The following is an 18,766-nucleotide window of genomic DNA, read 5'->3' on the forward strand; positions in this document are numbered from 1 at the left end:
TCATCTACGTTTTAGAATGTCCCTGCATGCTTAGATATGTAGGGAGTACGACCTTTATGGTAAAAAAAAGAGTCCTGGAACACCTAAGGGCCATCACTAACATAGACCTGCACTACCCTATCGCTAGACATTTCCAGGAACGTCACCAATCCAATAGTTCTCTTCTTCACTTTTTTGCCATTGAGCAGATAAACCTGGGCAACAGAGAGGGGCAACAGGGAATTAGCGTTAAGGAAAAAAGAATGCAAATGGATACTGGATCCCTGGGGGCCATAACCTGGACGAAGAATTAGTAACACATCTACATGAGGATTAATGGATGTGTTGAATAGTCACTCAGCTCATGCACCGCTTGATCTAATAATGAGGTTTTTAACATTGCTCCGTGCTCCAGGGTATCACTCTCTGAACTGGGTGTTCTGAATGTATCTTTGGATGCACCCCCAAATCCTTGGGGTGTGTCCCCCGGGCTCAGGTTTAATTCTTATCGCAGGATTCAGTAGCTTCTATTGAGTTTAATAAAACAAATGTAGTCCATCGATGTTACTGTTGTTTAATATTGTTATACCATCACAATACTTATTAACACACTTCAAATCCCAGAATGCATTATTTCCGGAAGAATTGTTTTGTTGTAACCAACTTCTAATCATACATTTTTCAAACCAAATGCATTTCGGCTATTTAGCCTTCGTCTGGGGATTATCTGTAAATGAATATGGTGGGCTTTAGATCTATGCCAAACTAGAAGAATACCTAATGATAATAATAATAATAAGTGCTCCCCGGGTTTATGTGTGTGGTTTTTACAAGCGAAGAATATGAAGTAAAGAATTTAAAGTAAAGAATTTAAACGTGTGCCTTATGTTTACGGGATTGTTGCATGGTGAGTTAATGTGGTCGTGAAACTACTGACATTGTGGCCATATGCGAAAGGGGTAAACAAGCGGAAGGTTTTAAAGCACCCTGATTAATGGATGTGTGACATAAGTCTCTTTCCATGATATTGTCTCTTACTTTCTACTTCTAACTGATAACTGTTTTAACTGTTTTATTTGCATATATCCATTATCTATGAATTACTCTGTATGAGATTTTTATATCTACATTGAATTTACTGTTTTTCCTGTCTTGCTCTTTTTCACAGGAGTAAAGGAAGGGACCCACCACCCAGCATGGTCACTTCACGGGCTCCCTACCCTTTTCTTCCCCGGACCCGGGTTTGCACAGAGTTCAAGATAAGAGACATTTTAACTTTTATTCACTTTAACAAGTTCTATTGATTTTTGTAGTTTTGATTCTCACCTTTGTTTCACATAGTATCGACTAGGACTGAATCTACAGTAGCCACTTGGCGCGTGAAAATCTCACATGATTCAGGCACCTCTGTGCGGTCTTGCAACACTAGCAGCCCTATTCAGACTGACTGGATCACAGTACAGGCTCTAGGTATCCCAATATATAGGCGTGAATAGACTACCAGGCACATTGTCTTGTATTTACATAAGCACTTGTCCAATAGTACGACATCATTATTCAACTTTTAAATGACTCATCATTTAAAAGACTCACTATTGCTAATTAGATTAGTCTTGATCTACCTTAACGCTTTTTGTTAACCTTACTAGGCTTAACATTTGTAGTCCCTAAGACGTCATGCCACTTGGCGAATGCAGACCTGAGCACTTTCCTGTAAGTCCCCCGTCTTGGGTTACACGTCCTTAAAACCATCCATGTTTGTAAATACTTGATACCGGACACTTGTCTAACTAGCTTTGTCTTGGAGAAATCTTTGGTCGTACTAGACATCTTTACTATATTACCTATGTGCTGCTTCTGTATACAAACATATGCATGAATTTGTACGTTATAAAATGGCTGCTACTTTTACCTACCATTGTGAATGACATGTATCTGAAGTCCTATGTTCATGTCCTTTGTTTATTTATGCACGTACTTCCGTAAAACTCTTCGTGTGATCAAGACATTAATTTGTCGAAACTCGTAATGTTTGAGTAATAAAGAGCAATCTGCTTAATGCACTAGGACCTTCGAGAGTGCGCTTCATTTAAAAACTTATTGGATAGAGATATATATATATATATATATATATCTGATATCGCTGTTGTACCATCCAAATGACGATCGCAGACCCAAATTCGGTGCAATATTTTAATTTATTTGTAATTAAACGCCCTGCACCACCGCCATATATGCAAATCAGTCTTGACCCTGTGCCTCATGGGAACAGTCCAGCCCAAACTGCCAAGCCATGTCTTACCTAAAGCTGGCAGGGTATGCCCAGACGTGCGTCCCTTACTCACTTTGCCACTGGATTCAAGCTAGCCTGGCTGATGAGGGCTGTTAGCCCGAAACTGGTACCAGGATGCTTGTTTCCGGTCGAGGGCAGACATGGCTTGGCAGTTCGGGCTGGACTGTTCCCATGAGGCACAGGGTCAAGACTGATTTGCATATAGCTGTGTCTGAACTGGGTGGCAAAGTGAGCTAAAGAATGATGATGGATTCAACCCAGATCTGTGACTGGGGGGTGAGTGTTTGAAAAGTTTCAGCACTCCTTCTATCAACTCCATGTGTCTGCTTCTGTGAATCAGCCCCATTGTCAATCAATCAATCAATCAATCAATCAATCATTTGTAAAGCGCACTACATACCTGGGAGGGTCTCGAGGCGCTGGAGGGGTGCTACTGATCGAACAGCCAGGTCTTGAGCATCCTCCTGAAGGTCAGCAGGTCTTGGGTCTGTTGTAGGCTCAGTGGGAGGGTGTTCCATGTCTTGGCGGCGAGGTGGGAGAAGGATCTCCCGTCGGTGGTTGTTCTTCGGATGCGCGGGACGGTGGTTAGTGAGAGGTCGGCGCAGTGTAACTGGCAGTTGGGGATGTAGAAGGAGAGCCATCTGTTGAGGTAGGCTGGGCCGGTCTTGTGGAGTGCCTTGTGTGCGTGGATGAGGAGCTTGAAGGATATCCTCTTGCTGACGGGGAGCCAGTGCAGGTCCTTCAGGTGGGGGGTCATGTGGCCGTGGCTTGGTTCGTCGAGGATCAGTTGTGCCGAGGTGTTTTGGATGCGTTGTAGTCGTTTGATGAGCTTGGTCCGGGGTCCGGGGTAGAGAGCGTTTCCGTATTTGAGTCTGCTGCTGATGAGAGCCTGGGTGGCTATATTTCTTGTGTCTGTCGGGATCCATCTGTAGATCTTGCGGAGCATGCGGAGGGTGTTGAAGCAGGAGGAGGAGACGGCGTTGACCTGCTTGGTCATTGAGAGCGTTGAGTCGAGGATGATTCCCAGGTTGCGTGCGTGGTCGGTGGGTGTCGGGGCTGCTTCCAGTGCCATCAGCCACCAAGAGTCGTCCCAGGCTGAAGGGTTGGTGCCGAGGATGAGGACCTCTGTCTTGTCTGAGTTCAGCTTCAGCGATGGCCTTCATTCCTTCGTGGAGGTTGGCTTTGGCGGTGATGGGGTCCTTGGTGAGGGAGAGGATCAGTTGAGTGTCGTCGGCGTAGCAAATTATGTTGAGGTCGTGCTGTCGGGCGACGTGTGCGAGCGGGGCAATGTAAATGTTGAACAGTGTCGGGCTGAGGGAGGATCCTTGGGGTACGCCGCAGATGATTTCGGAGGCTTTGGACCGGAATGGGGGGAGGCGGACGCTCTGTGTTCTGCCGGAGAGGAAGGAGGTGGTCCAGCCCAGAGCCTTGTCTCGGATCCCTGCAGTGTGGAGGCGTGCGCGTAGTGTGCAGTGGCAGATGGTGTTAAAGGCGGCGATGAGGGCAGTCTCAGTGCTGTGGTTGCTGCGGAACCCTGACTGGGAAGGGTCCAGGATTCTGTTTTCTTCGAGGTATCGGGTTAGCTGTCTGTTGACGATTTTCTCAATGACCTTGGCCGGGAAGGGGAGCAGAGAGATGGGCCGGAAGTTCATGAGGTCTCCTGGGTCTGCCTTGTTTTTTTTTAGTAGGGAGTTGATCTCGGCGTGTTTCCAGCTCTCTGGGAAGGTTGCGGTCTCGAGGGAGAGATTGATGACGTTGCGCAGGTGGGGTGCGATGGAGCTGCTTGCTTTGTTGAAGACGTGGTGCGGGAAGGGATCTACAGGGGAGCCGGAGTGGATTGTGCTCATGGTCTTGATGGTGTCATCGATGCTCATGCTGGCCCAGGCTAGTAGGGGGTCGTGGTCGATGGTGTGCGGAGGTTCTGTTGTGTTGCTGTCTGTTGGGGCTGTCTGGGTGTTGAAGCTGTCATAGATGTCTGCTATCTTGCGGTGGAAGAAGGTGGCGAGGGAGTTGCACAGGGCTTGCGATGGCAGGATGTCGTTGATGTTGGAGCTGGGGTTGGAGAGTTCCTTCACGATGTTGAAGAACTCCTTGCTATTATGTGTGTTGTTGTCAAGGCGGTCTTTAAACAAGGTTCTCTTGGCAGCCCTGATGAGGTGGTGGTTGTTGCGGATGGCGTCCTTGAGTGCTGCGCGGTTGTCCGGAGTTTGTTCGCTGTGCCATTTCTTCTCTAGTTTCCAGCAGGCTTGCTTGGAGGCTAGGAGATCTGGTGTGAACCAGCTGGCCCTGTTGCTGGTGTCTCTTTGGGGGGGTTTGCGCAGTCCTCCATCCAGCATTTGAGGCTGTGGGCAGCGTTGTCGGTGTTGGAGGGTTCGGTGGGTGGGCTGAGAGCGAGGTTTGCATGTAGTTGGTCTTCGGTGATTTTGCTCCAGCAGCGGCGGGGAATCTGTTGGGTGCGGAGGTGTGTGGTGGGTTTCTGGAAGGTGAAATGGATGCAGCGGTGGTCGGTCCAGAGGAGTTCGGTGGTGCGGCTGACGGAGACATGCGGGCTTGAGGAGAAGACGGGGTCGAGCGTGTGGCTGGCGGAGTGGGTGGGCGTTGTTACGAGTTGCTTCAGTCCGCATAATCTACTGAGTTCTTCATAAATAGACACTTTTCTGGCTTTGCTCAACAGTTTATTTTCTATAATAAGCTTTACGACTTGTTTAACGTGATGAGTATGGTCTGCTGGATCATTAGAAAATACAAGAATGTTGTACAGATAGACAACCATGGTCTGGAGAATTACATCAGAAAAGACTGTAAAACATACTGGAAGACAGCAGGGGCATTACAAAGACCAAATGGCATTACACAGTATTCATGAAGCCCAAAACGTTTTCTGAATGCAGTCTTCCACTCATCACCTGATCAGATGTACATCAAGTGATATGCATCTCTCAGATGCAATGTTGTAAATATTTTAGCTCTCGGGACTGCCTGTAATATGTCAACAATATGAGCAAAGAATAATGAAGTGCTGAAGAGCCCTTCTTCAGTACAAAAATAAAGAGACGCACTCAGGAGTTTTAGATGTGGTGATCAGACAATTCTTTAGATTAGCATTAAGGTATTCTCACAGAGTTTGGCTTTCCAAAGGTGACAAGGGAAAGTTGCACCTAGAGGTAACAATTTCAATGGCACAATCAAATAGTTGATGAGGAGCTAGTTCTTTGGTTGTTGATTCTTGGAAAATATCTAGATATTTATGATATGTTTCCAGAATTTCAGAAAATTGTGCAATTAGACGAAGAAAATTCTTAAAAGGAATTATCTAACTTTCAATAGATGAAGCTTGATCAATAGATCAATTAGAGACGCAGGACTCATAACTCAATATCAAGGTTTTTGAAGACCAGTTTATATATGGATTGTGCCAGGATAGCCAATTAATGACCAAAATCAAAGGAAAATGAGTAGAGAATATTAAATCAAAGGTGATATTCTCGTAATGGGCAGTGATCCGAATAGACAAAGCCTACGTTTCTTCTGTAAGTGACCCTGAAGCGACGAGAGTCCCGTCAACTGCTTCTACTACAACTGGAACCTTTTTCATTTGGACTGGAGTTTCAATAGTTAGAAGTTCATTTGATATCCATATAAATATTGGAAGCTCCGCAATCCCCAAGGTCAGGAGCTAAGAGAAGTTGAGTTTGACTCCAAAGTTCTCCTACCAGTAAGACGAACCCAGAGGACTTTTGTGGTGGAAGCAGGGGTGTCATGTTTTCACTTGGCTCTATTCCCTGACTGGGGGAGAGCTTCTTAGTTTCCAGGCTCTTATGACTGATGAAGTGGGAGTACTGGACAAGTATGACAGCCTTGCTTATGCCGTCTTGTTTTCTCTTCCTGTGTCAAAGGCCCAATTGCGTGAGTGGCTTGCATGGGTTTTTCTTCCAAATCAGGAACCTTAGATGGGGTTTTAAAAACAGGTCTTTGAGGAGGTCTGGACTGATGTTAGTTACAATGTTCCATTTGTCTTTCTTGAAGACGACAGTCAATTTGAATGGTTAATTGAAAAATATCTCTAAGGGATGCAGGTCTAGCAATTCTAGCAAGTTCATCCTACAACTCTTCCTTCAGCTCTCTGTGGAATAAGTTGAACAAGACAGAGTCAGGCCAATCAATTTCTCCAGCCAATCCCTTAAACCTGGAGATGTAAGTATGTAGGTACATAGAACCTTGATTAATTTCCAGAATCTCTTCTTAGGGGGAATATTTCAGGTCTTGGTGGTCAAACGTCTTTTTAAATTCTGTGTGAAAGGCCGGTAAGTTGTCCAGCAGTACACCAGCATAAGAAACTAAAAGCACAGCTCCAGTCAGAGCATTTCCAGTCATGTTACGTATACAAAAGCCCACCTTAGATCTTTCGCTCGAATGAATATGGGGTTTAGAGGTGAAGTGGACCTGACAAGTATCTAGGAATGTCTTTAACTTTCTAGGAATTCCATCAAATTTTAATTCCACCAACCAAGCTAAAGGAGGGTGCAGTGAACCTTGTTGCAAGACAGCCGAAGATTGATGGAAGGAGCATTTTCCGTAGTCAAACTTTGCACTTGAAGAGTCAGGTTATTTACTGATATTAACAGTTCTTGAGTCTGATACATCTTCTGATTCCGTTGGCTTCACAACCTGTCAAGGGCGGGTCTTCTTTGCGCCCGGTCTTCCTGGTGCGTATAAATGGTCTACTATCACCAGAAACAAACCAGAGGCCAGAGTGAAACTGGAAATCTAGAATTGGTCCTAGAATGATTCCTAGCCAGTAGGGAAAAAACTGGAAACCAGAAAAAAACTTCCAGTTCTCCAGGGCAAGCAGCAAGGCGAAGTGCAGAAGAAATAATCGGGGACCGGCGAGACGTTGGAGAATCCATGAATCAAGTGAGCGAGCAATCAAGCAAGAATGATTGCGATGCAACTGGACTCAGATGGACTCTCCTTTTACAATAAATTAACAGGAAGTGACATAATTCAAAATAGTTTGGATATCTTGGATTGGAAAAGATATTAGACATATAGGTTTGCACATGCACATTCAATTATTACTTTTGTAGTGGCAAAAACTAACATTTTTATTTTATCACATTTATAAAGCATGACTATCAACTCAAAGGCATCCTGGCACTTGCCTCTCATAGAAACCTATCAGTTAATCAGTGATCCTAACTATTTCTCAAAGGTTATTGTAGATTATTCCAGAGCTGTACCACCTTAACTGAAAATGCTCGCCCTCCCTGTCTTAGGGCCTGATTTTGATATCAGCAGATGAGTTACTCCGTTACAACGGGGATGGATATCCTGTCTGCCGAAATATAAATCCCATAATATCCTATGGGATTTAGATTTCAGCAGACAAGATATCTGTCCCCGTTGTGACGGAGCAACCTGTCCTCCGATATCTAAATCAGGCCCTTAGTTTCCAAAATTTTAAAATACGTAGAAGATTTGCCGTGGATGAACATAGGTTTCTCAAAAGTACATATTTCTTTAATTTCCTCTGAAAGGGTATGTTGCCATTTTTTGTAATTGCTCTAAAAACTATGCGTAGCGATTTAAATGCTATCCTTTCCTGTACTGGGAGTCAGTGAAGCTCTTTCAGAGCTGTAGCAGAAGATGCTATTCTTGGCTTATTTAGTGCTAGTTTTGCAGCTGCAGCTTGTACTCTGTATAGCCTTTTTATTAAATATGCTGGTGCTCCCAGTAACAAGGCATTGCAGTAATCAAGCCTGTTTAACATGGTACATTGTACTATCAGTGTCCTTGCCTGTGTGGGTAGTATAGGTAAAGGTTTCTTCAGATTGCAGAGTTATGCAGAGCAGGTAGCTGTCATCATATTGACATGGCTCTCCATGCATAGCTTGTTATCGAAGATTTCCACAGGATTACAAATCATCTATGATGCTTCTAAATTTTCATCATTTGTCAATGGCTAGAAATTGGTTGGGAGTTCCTTTAAGAATTTATTGGCTAAGCAACAAAGAATTTGTTTTTTATCTCCATTAAACTTTAAGGAGTTGTTGCTTAGCCAATTCTCAATGTCCCTCAGACAGGTATGGAATGATCCTAGGGATTCTGGCTTTTCGTTTCCTAGGGAAAGAATCAATTGAGTATCATCTGCATAGTTAAGAAGACTGAAACCACAGGATCTCATCAGGGTTATTAGAGGACACATATATATCTTGAAAAGGATCGGACTTAGAGCCAAACCCTGGGCAATTCCATAATCTACTGCTTTAAATGCTGAGCAGTATGTAGGAGTGAGATTGCTTAAGTTCTATCTGTCAAGTATGATCCGATCCGTTTCAGCACTGTTCTGCCTTCTCCAATCTTTGTTAGTCGTGACAGTAGTATCTTATAGTTGATTGTGTCAAACATGGCTGATAGGTCAAGTAGAATCAGAACCTCTGTTTGACCTTTTTCCATTACCATCTGCAGCTCATCCATAGCCAGCACCAATGTGGATTTAGTATCATGCGCTGGCCTGAAGCCAAATTGCTCTCCTTCTAGAAGAGTTTGGTCTTCCATAGATGTCAACAATCTCTTACTCACATAATGTTCGAGAATTTTCACAGGAAGTGGTAATTGAGATATATAGGTCTATAATTACTCAGCACAGAGGGATCTGGCTTTTTCAGCAGCAGAGTTACTAATGCTTGTTTTCCAGGCCTGAGGGACTCTTGGTCAAGTTTCAGCGATTGATTACATATCAGTAAAAGTGCAGGATATAGCTCCTCAGCTAAGCACTTCAATATTCTAGGCAGTAGAGGTCTAGTAGGGAACCTGATGAAATGACATCACTGTTGATCTAAAACTTTTCTCCGTCAGTAAGTCAAACATCTCCAACTTATTAGTGCATATGTTTGAGGTATCATCCACCCTGAAATCATCCAGTGATGGCTGATCTATAGTTGGAGTAGTCCGTTCAATATCCACTGTAATCTTCTTAATCTTACTCTCTAAGTCATCACAGAGTACTTGAAATGGCTTAACCATTTGTTTAGTGCATTTTGGGCTCATCTTTTCCCACATGATGTCAAATATCTTTTTTTGAATTGGTTGCAGCCTGCATGATTGCCTAGGTATAATAAATCTCTTTTACCTTGCATGCTTCTTTTTTATATTCATTTAGCCCGACTTTTAATAGTTGTTTACCCTCCTCTAGGTAGAATTTACGCCATTTCCTTTCTAACTTTTTACATGCTTGTTTTGTTTTCTTTAGTCGTTCTGAGTACCAAGGTGCTGAAGGCCTTTGATGGGTTTTATCCTTTTCAATAGGTATTACCTTATCCAGTGTCTCTAAGATCTTTGCATATAAGGTATCGTAGTTAACATGTATTGTCTTTGTGGCATCAAAGCATGTTTCCAGGTCAAATACCTTCCCAACTTCTGGTCTATTTAGGTTGTGCCATGCCATGCTTTATTTTGTCTTGGTGGGTTCTTCATTCTGGATTAAATGATTTAATCAATTTATATAAAAGACCACCAACTTGGTTCAGCTCAAAGGGGGAAATGTCCTCTACCGAGATTAAGTCTTCTGATAATAAGATAAGATCTAATGTGTGTCCTTTCTGATGCGTTGGGCCTTGTACTAGTTGTATTAAACCAATTATTTCACATGACCCTTGAAGATCTTTAAAGGATTCTGACATCTCATCCTCCACCCACATATTAAAATCCCCTAAAAGGAAGAAGTTAGAGTGTGTGAGGGCCATGTTTGAGATTAACTTGATGAAATTATACAAAGAGGGCCAGGTGGTCGATAACATAGGATCCCAGAGAATACACTGCTCTTTTTTCCCTTTAAAGTGGAGCCCATTATCTCAAGCATCACCATTTTGTCTAGGTGTAGGGTGGTGATATTCCAACTCTCTTAAAAAATGACTACTACACCTTCTCCTCTTCTAGCCTCCCTTGGTCAGTGAAGGACCTGATAAACTGAAGGACATGCCTATCTAAAATCAATATCTGAGTCTTGTGACGCCCGTATTTCTGTAAGAAATAGTGAATCCCAGTAATTAGTTTCTAATAGCCGACCATACATTCAGCAGTTCACATCTGAGCTTATCCGGCCTTTCCTTAACGTTTAGTGAGGGAATATCAGGGTCTTTCTTCAAGCTGACTGTTTCCCACCTCAATTTATCTTGGTTAAAGTTCATACCTATCTGTTTAAGTTGGTAACTTAAGTAACAAATCTTTTCCAGCTGTATAAGCTCACTTTGCCCATCTGGCTCGCTATGGCTATGCACAGTTGGTGCGTGTACGGGCTTGCTTTGGGCACACATGGTGTGCCCGCTGTGCATGCCTGCTGTGCAGTTGTGCCAGAGTCTGCCTTAAATGGACCTTCCTGCTCGAAACACTAGACCGCTAACAAAAAAGGCAGCCGTCAAATGCCTCAGTGTATTAACCTTAACAGAGCAGTCAAATTAATTTGCATTTAAAAAGACATAAAGAAATAATGAGTTATAGAGAATAATTATCATTCAAATGATTCCTCACATTATTATTCATATGATTTCTCCAAAATCAGGGCACTAAACACACTGGGTGGACTTGTCCCGGATTTCCCTGCACCTCTATGAGATGTGCAGGAGCAAACATGGCTGTGGGCGAGAACGCCGTAGAGGACCCAACCACCAGGGATGATCTGTGCAACCGAGAATGAGACCCCCTGCAGAGCGAGTGCAGCCAGAGACTCCACCCGGGCCATCGGTGAAGATGAGCCAAGGATTAAATCCTTACAATTTCTCAAAAGCAATTATCTGACCATTGTCAGGGTGGGAGAGAGGTTTGCTAATACAAACGTGTTTGTGTGTGTTCACCAACTATGTCCACTACGCCAATTCCCCAATACTTGCATGTGATTTGCACTTATATAGTTGTACACAGTTTTGGATTAATTACACAGGTGTGACCGTATTTATTAGGTATCAGCTAGGTGACATAATGTGAATAGAAAGCAGGTTTAAATCCAGCCATTTTTAGGTCTCGCCTGACCCAGCGCATGCGCTGGTCTGGCGAGACTTTTTGAGAGGGCTCCAAAAAGTGCTACCAGGCCAGCCTAGAGCTACAGTGCATGTGCGCGGGTACGCGCGCCGCGCTTGACCGCGATTACTTTCACTTTCGCTTGCCGCACGGCCGCTTTGATGTTTGATCGCGATCCCGATCACTTTCGCGGTCGCTTGGCATAGCCAATAGGTCTCGCTTTTGGGACCTTATAAGTATTTAGTTATGCAACTGTTGCATGTCTAAACACTTATACGGTCCCAAAGACGAGACCTATTGGCTATGCCAATGCTTGTTGGTCTTGCATGTAGTTTACAGTCAAAAATATGTTTGCGAGACGGGCCTAGAGAGAGTGGTCTTTAGCTAGGTCCTTTCAGCCTTAATTTATTTGAAGTGTGTTTCACATTTTAGACAAGCTGACAGGAGTCTCAATTATACATTTTGCATTGGTGCTTGGAAAAAGATTTTTTCTTCACCGTCACATGTACAATGCAAAATAATACTAGAAATTCATTGGAGAGTGTAGTATTTACAATTCTACTCAATATATTTAAAAGAAGATGATGCACTGAGAATACAAAGGGTAGAATGTCATTAAAATGAAGGCAATAGCACCCATATGAATACAGGTCCACTGACAGTCACTTTTAAAGACACAAATATGTTGATGTTATTTTGGTTCTTATGTTGATATCATACATGTGATTCAGACTTGTTTCATACAGTCTTTTCATGTAGAAGAACCACACCTTTCAACGCCACTTGCATCTTACACCTATTGCTTTTCATGTAACAGTGGCGAAACAACAGGTAAAATGTTTAACATCTTAACAACTACCAATTACCTAACAATTAAGCCTTAGTCTGTGCAAGGATTTTGGATCTCTGAATATTTAGACACCCACCAATAATTCGTAACCCCTTCATAAATGCTAGACAAGGTGGAGGTGAGCTGTGAGTACAGGGAAAGGGCAGCTTGCAAAATGCTCGTCCTGATAATGGTTTGCACCCTACACTGTTTTCTTAATTAAAGGACTCCTGAATGATACAGTATGTCGATCAAATAAACTACAGCCACAACTTTACAAACCCCATCTAGCACAATACATTTTGGGGGTTTTTAATCTACTCTAATAAAAATTAACAAAAAGGATTAATGAGTGTGAAAAAGGATTGTGGGTATAAACATTTCATACAAAGGAGTGTAGTTATGCAGATGTCCAATCCAATCTCTCACTGTTCATTATCAGGACTCCTCACACTGTATTTCAATGGTAAACATTATCCTTCAGAAGGTATTATTAGTTTATCTAAGCCCTGTCTGCTGCGGCCAGACAGATGCTCTTGCAGAAATGTTCATATAATACATCTATGCACATGGATGTGTAGGAGCACTTTTACTGATTAGTAAATAATGCCTAACTTTGCTGAGATTTAGTTAGCATGACTGGGCCTTAAACAGCTTGCATTGACATCAACTCATGTTTGCAGAAAGAAATGTGCACTTTTATTTTTAGTGAACAAGATCTTTCCTGTTTATGTGTGCTGGGTGCGTTTTCTTTCTAGAATATCAGAGAAATAGAAGCCCAATCCATGGTCTCTGTATTAATGAATTGTATTAATTTGTGTTCCTCTTGGGGAAGCCATCTCCAGGCTGTTCGTGTCTTTGCAACCTTAAGGTCCTTTACACAAGCCTTTCCTAAGGACAATTCATTATTTGAACTGTTTATTGTATTTCTATATGATATAAATATCATTTAATTTCCTTTTCCTCTGCACACCTCATTCTTCAATATGCAGTAAAGTAGGTGTTCCTAGATTTATCTTCTTAAATGCATCCCATGAATTAAAATATTGATTGGATTACTAGAATATCACTTTGCGAGTACAATCCTATTTTGTCATCTCGCACCGCTAAATGCGTGTGAGCTTCCTGTTTAAAACCCTATAAAAGATGGTGTTTTGGTATATGCGCAATACTTTCCCTTACCTGATTAGGATACTCTCATTTGGAAAGGAACTGCTAAATAATAGGTCCGCATGGAAAGGATTGGATCAATGGGAGTAATTTTATCTGTGAGGCAAACATTCGTAAGAGATGGTTTGCCTCATGAGTGGGACAGGTGTTAAACAGATTTAGGTTATGTACCTCTATGTTGTGTAGATAGCTGCTCATGGGGCACTGTAGCTCATCAAACCAAAGACCAAAGGCACCTAAAATAAATGTAATTTTTTAGAGAAAAATTGTTTACATCTTCAGCCATGGCGAGCAACTTTTAAAAAGGAATAGGAAGTGGGAGACATAGAAGATGGAAAGTAAAGATGTCTTTCCCCGCTTCACATGAGCAATCTTGAACGTTGTTTTCTGGGTCTGGTTGGATCTCACTGGTGGAGCGAGGGCTGATGTTTGGGGCAAGACACCAAACATCCTCATGACCTGCAAACTTTATCACAGCGAAACATTTTAAAATCATATGGGGCTAACTCATCCATGGTGAAGGCACTGTCATAAGTGAGAAACATCTCAATCAACTATCTGTACTTTACTGCTGTTCCTACATTAACAAGCCTTGTTTTCATGTGACAATTAGCGCTCTTGCAAGACCAATATGACAAGAGAACTCTGTGGAGTGACAGTCCTGGATCACAAATAAATGTTTTCTACCTTGGTTTGAGCAACACCAGTGACAAGCAAACCAAGCACTTTAATTGGCTCCAGTCAGGTATCAAGGTTAATGGGTATGATTGGCGATGCCTTACTAGCTATGCCAGTGAGAGGTTCTGCTGATACAACTGCTAGAGGTGAGAACTACTTTTGAGAGCTTAGAAATGGTTTTCTCTGATCGTTAAACTCTAGAGCCAAGTCAGGTTTTAGGGTCCATTAAACCAATAATGCACAAACCGTGCCCGAGTTCATGGTCGGGGCTGAGACTCCGCTGGCTGCATAGGTAAGGTCACTGTACTCCATTTCACTTGAGGTTGCTTGCCCACCTGCTTGGGTCTTTTCATCGGAGAACTGAGGCTAGTGAAAAAGGCATGTGATGGAGCAACAGGGATATTAGTGAAGATGTAGAAGACCCTTTAGAGAATCACCATCTTCATGAGGGAAATCTGCCTGCTTAGAAAGGGGGGTAGTTTTATCCATCTCTTCACTTATCCTAATGGCTTGTCAAGAGCTACACTATAATTTTCTTTCCTGCTGCAACTTGTTCCCGAAACAGCAGATGTGCTCCTCCATACTTTGAAGGGAGGATCCCACATCAAAGCAAGTAGAACTCTTTGTCAAAGAGAAGGTGGTGGATTTTCACCACTTAAGCTGAAGGCCTGAAACCTTACTAAAGTCAATGATTGTATGTAGAATGGGGGACAGATTCATATATGTACGAAGGGAGAGTGATACTCTGGCCTGTAAAGCTTATAACTCTTTGTGGGTAGGATTTGTACAAACACATGCTAATGGCTCCAGTGCAAACATATACAGTAAAGGAGATAGTGGGCAGCCCCGGTGGGTGCCCTGTGTTATGACAAATGGACCTTATAAGGCCATGTTGTTTCTAACTGGGATTTTTACAGCAGGAAAACCAGTGAGAAGAAAACATCTTCCACCTACATTGTTCACGGCACAACATACATATAGTCTCATTCCAATGAATGAAACACCTTTTCCGCATCTAAGGATATTGAAACGGTCCTGGCATCAGGACAGAGTAGGTCCATAGTCAAGAAAAAGGTTTACAAATCAAGCAATGTTGATCCGCCAGTATAAAAACAGGTTGCTCAAGTAGAGCTAGTCCCAGCACATATGGAAACAGACTGTTGGCAATAATTTTATTGTCAATATTTATCAGTAATATTGTACTGTATGATGTACATAAGCATTATGACTTACCTTCCCTAAAAAACATGATTTACACCACTTCCCAAAGGTTAGTGGGAAGCCCCCCCATGGTGTCTGCTTCTTTAAATATTTAAGCAGGTGTGGGGCCAAGGTGTCAATGTATATGTTAGAAAACTTTGACATGACCCCGTCAGCTCCAGCTATTGATCGCCCAGGCATATTCTTGATCACCGTTGTAATCTCTTCTATTGTGTTCAGTGGCATAAGCATCACCCTATATCTGAGTCCTCTAACTAAGCAAGTGTAACTCTGACCAAATATTCCACGGTCCTCATATGCAAAAGTATCGAGTGTGAGGAGAATGAATTCACATAATAGTTTAGTTTTGAAAGCAAGATGAGATGCTTGCTTAGCATTGTCAATAGCTGTCATGTTATTTGCAGCACAAGAAGGATGCAGCATGCAAGCCGAGATCATACCAGGGCAATTCACCCTCACCGTATGCGCTGACTACAAAAACGTGACCTCATGATCCACAGACTCCCTACATTCACTGAGTTCCTAATGCAGATCGTTGAGCGCAGTGCAGTCTCTCGATGCTGCCAGACATGTCTCAAGATCCCAGACATCAGATTCCAATGTGTCAAATCTAGTCATAATGGACTTCCATGACCCTCCTGTTTGGCTGTACAGAGGTCCCTAGTATAGGCATTAAATACCTCCTAAAGTACTTATTGACTGGAGACCAATTCTGTGTTGATTCAAAAATATTCCAGGGTCACCAAGCAAAACTCAGATTTAAAGACCAAATCTAGAAGCGCTTCTGAAGGGGTTTGCCACATTGTAACTCTTGAAATCACTGCAGCTAGCTCTACTTTGAGAACATCCGAAGAGTTGTCTGAGAGGGTGAGTGGCAGGTGAAAGCAATTTCACATCCATTGGTACACCTCTCTGGATGTCATCCAAAAGCCTATGAATGAGAACATTTCATGGACTGGTGAGTTAAATGGAATTCAGCATTAGGTGGGCATGTCAGCGTGTCATGAACCTTTATGTCCTCTTAGCGGAGGCATGGCGGAGTCAGGAATCACGTCTCTAGAATCACTGGGCACGTGTTCACTCTGGTGCAGTTTGGGCCGGCGGCTGGTATAAAGTCACACTACACCTTGTGTTGATTCCACTTGGAGATGAAGATAGAACTGCTGAAACTATATATTGTGAAACATAATGTGCACTGCCAATCATGATATCTAAATAAGATCATGCAGGATATATTAATTTTTCCTTATGTGACCTGTGGCAGTCATTCCAAGATGTCTGAAAGCCTAGGACTTATCTAACACAGGATATCCAAGTCTTGTGAGACTTAAAAGGTTTGGGAATCTTGGAGGAAGCCAAATAAATAAACATTTCACGACCAATTTCAGTTCGACATAAGCTCTTTTTTAAAGACATTATTGTGCTGGTGGTTGCCTTGTGTGCATCCCAAGAGTAGACAGTGCATTAAAAAAAAAACTATTTTCAAAAGAAGCATTGGCAAAGCCAAAAGTGCTGGTTTTGAAAAAAAATGTGAATGGTAATGTGAAACACTACAAGCAGATATCATTGGAATGAGTGTATATGTGTGTAGAAGCAAAGAACTGTAGAATAATATGGGTGTCATTTAAAAGGTCAGGTGACAGTTGCAATGTCAAGCCAGACCTAACAATCTATGTAGGTTAACAACTGCCTCCCTTCCTTCTGTGGTGTAGCCAGAAAAAAACACCATAAATTATCTAGTTATCTAAGGCACTTTAATAGCACAACAATGTAATGTGTGTGCCCCTGAAAGTTCAACCTCAGGCTGCTGGAAATAGAAACAAAATGATCACTGCTGTGTAGAAGGCAAGCACTTTTTTGTGGAAGTACACGACTTCTGCCCAATCAAAGCATGTACTCCTATCTCCCAACACGTGGGTGGAGCCAATGCCCCTCTCCTTGTGTTTATCACATACCTGCCTGGTGACAGCTGCGCTTTTAGGCCAGACCATAATAACAAGTTAGTCCAAGCCCATATTTTTGCTCTGGTCTCATTAGTTCATGTGAACGAATGTAATATTCACCGAGCATGTGATGTTTTCATGATCCCATCAGTGACACAGAACTTCGCTGAATATTTGTGAGGGGACAATTAATGGACAATTCTTCCTCGTAAAACTTGTGGTAATTTTCAAGATTTAGAGAGACTAAGAGAATAATGTTGTATTTAGCATTTAAACGAGCAAAATTGGGATGCAAAAAAATTGATGCACAACTGAATGAGAACAACCGATGCACGAACTGGGCGACAAAAGAAATCCGTCTTTAGGATGTCATTCTAAAGTGAGTACAATATGGTTAATAACTGTGCGCGTTCGCGCTTGCTTGCCTTTGTGATCGGTGAACCCCTCTGAACCCTAAACCTTCCCACAGGTGGTTTGTCTATTGCTGAAAAGATTTGTCGAAGCAGCAGGGTCGCTGTGAGGTATGTCTTTTCAATGTTTCTTTTATCATTTCCCTTTAAGAGATCTACTGAACACATCTGTGCGATGATTCAAGACTGGGGAAGAATTCTGAGCTCGTCTATGAGAAAGGCGAAGCAAGCCTTTAATTAGCAAATCACCCTAGTTGTGCAGAGCTGAATTTAGTGGGTCGCCACCAGGAAAGAACACTTAAGACAAGCATTCGCATAGGCAACAGGTACAGTGCTTAATTAGTAAAATATTAAGTGCCGGGGCTCTGACCAGGAGGCCACTGCAGCTTGCACCACCCATCGCCCTTGTCATTGCTGCAAAAACAACTATTAACCACCTCTCTCGCATGTAAATGCGACAGTTCCGATTATTACAGGTCCCCAAAAGCTAAAGGAATGGCTGGGGAGGCAGGTATTAGCAATTTTAATGTATATTGTAGTCCTCAACTACCGTTGTTCTGCTCATCTCTAAATTAGATGAGCAGCGCCACCATGTGGTGTACTGTTTTAAGTATGGTGTTGACAATTAGGTGCTGGTGCCGAGCACTGAAAACCAATTAAGTGCCGGTGGTGAGCACCGGAAAGCACCGGCTCAAATTAAGCACTGAACACGTCTCGCCTATGGGACCTTATAAGTGATTAGCCATGCAGTGCATTATAAGACTACCTAATGCATCACAAACGTAATACTGTGTGTGCCGTGCAGACTGCAATTGTAATTGCATTTATATAGCGCCCTGAGGATATGTTGAAGCACTTTATGCTGGGCAGCATGCTGTTCCGGAACCCAAGGTTAATGGTTAGTTTGGTGTTATTGGTTATCGTTAGTTTAATCAGATTAGCCTTGGGTGCTCAAAGGAAGCTCTTCAATGCAGTCATTTCAGTTCTTTTATCGTGGACTAAAGTAATAGCGGTGGGCACAACAGACAGTCCTTCACATATACATTCAGTCGTTTTGATATGCAATATAGATAATCATGTCCGCAACATCAAGAGCACTTTCTGGTACTTAAGTATTCTTTATATATTCTCAGATATCAGCCTTCCGGGCACCATAGCACACAAGCCATAGAACCAAACGATATTTGGCTGGTAATTATAGCAAGTGACCTTTAGCATACCACTCGTA

Source organism: Triturus cristatus, chromosome 6 (assembly GCF_964204655.1).
Source record: "Triturus cristatus chromosome 6, aTriCri1.1, whole genome shotgun sequence".
Lineage (NCBI taxonomy): Eukaryota > Metazoa > Chordata > Amphibia > Caudata > Salamandridae > Triturus > Triturus cristatus.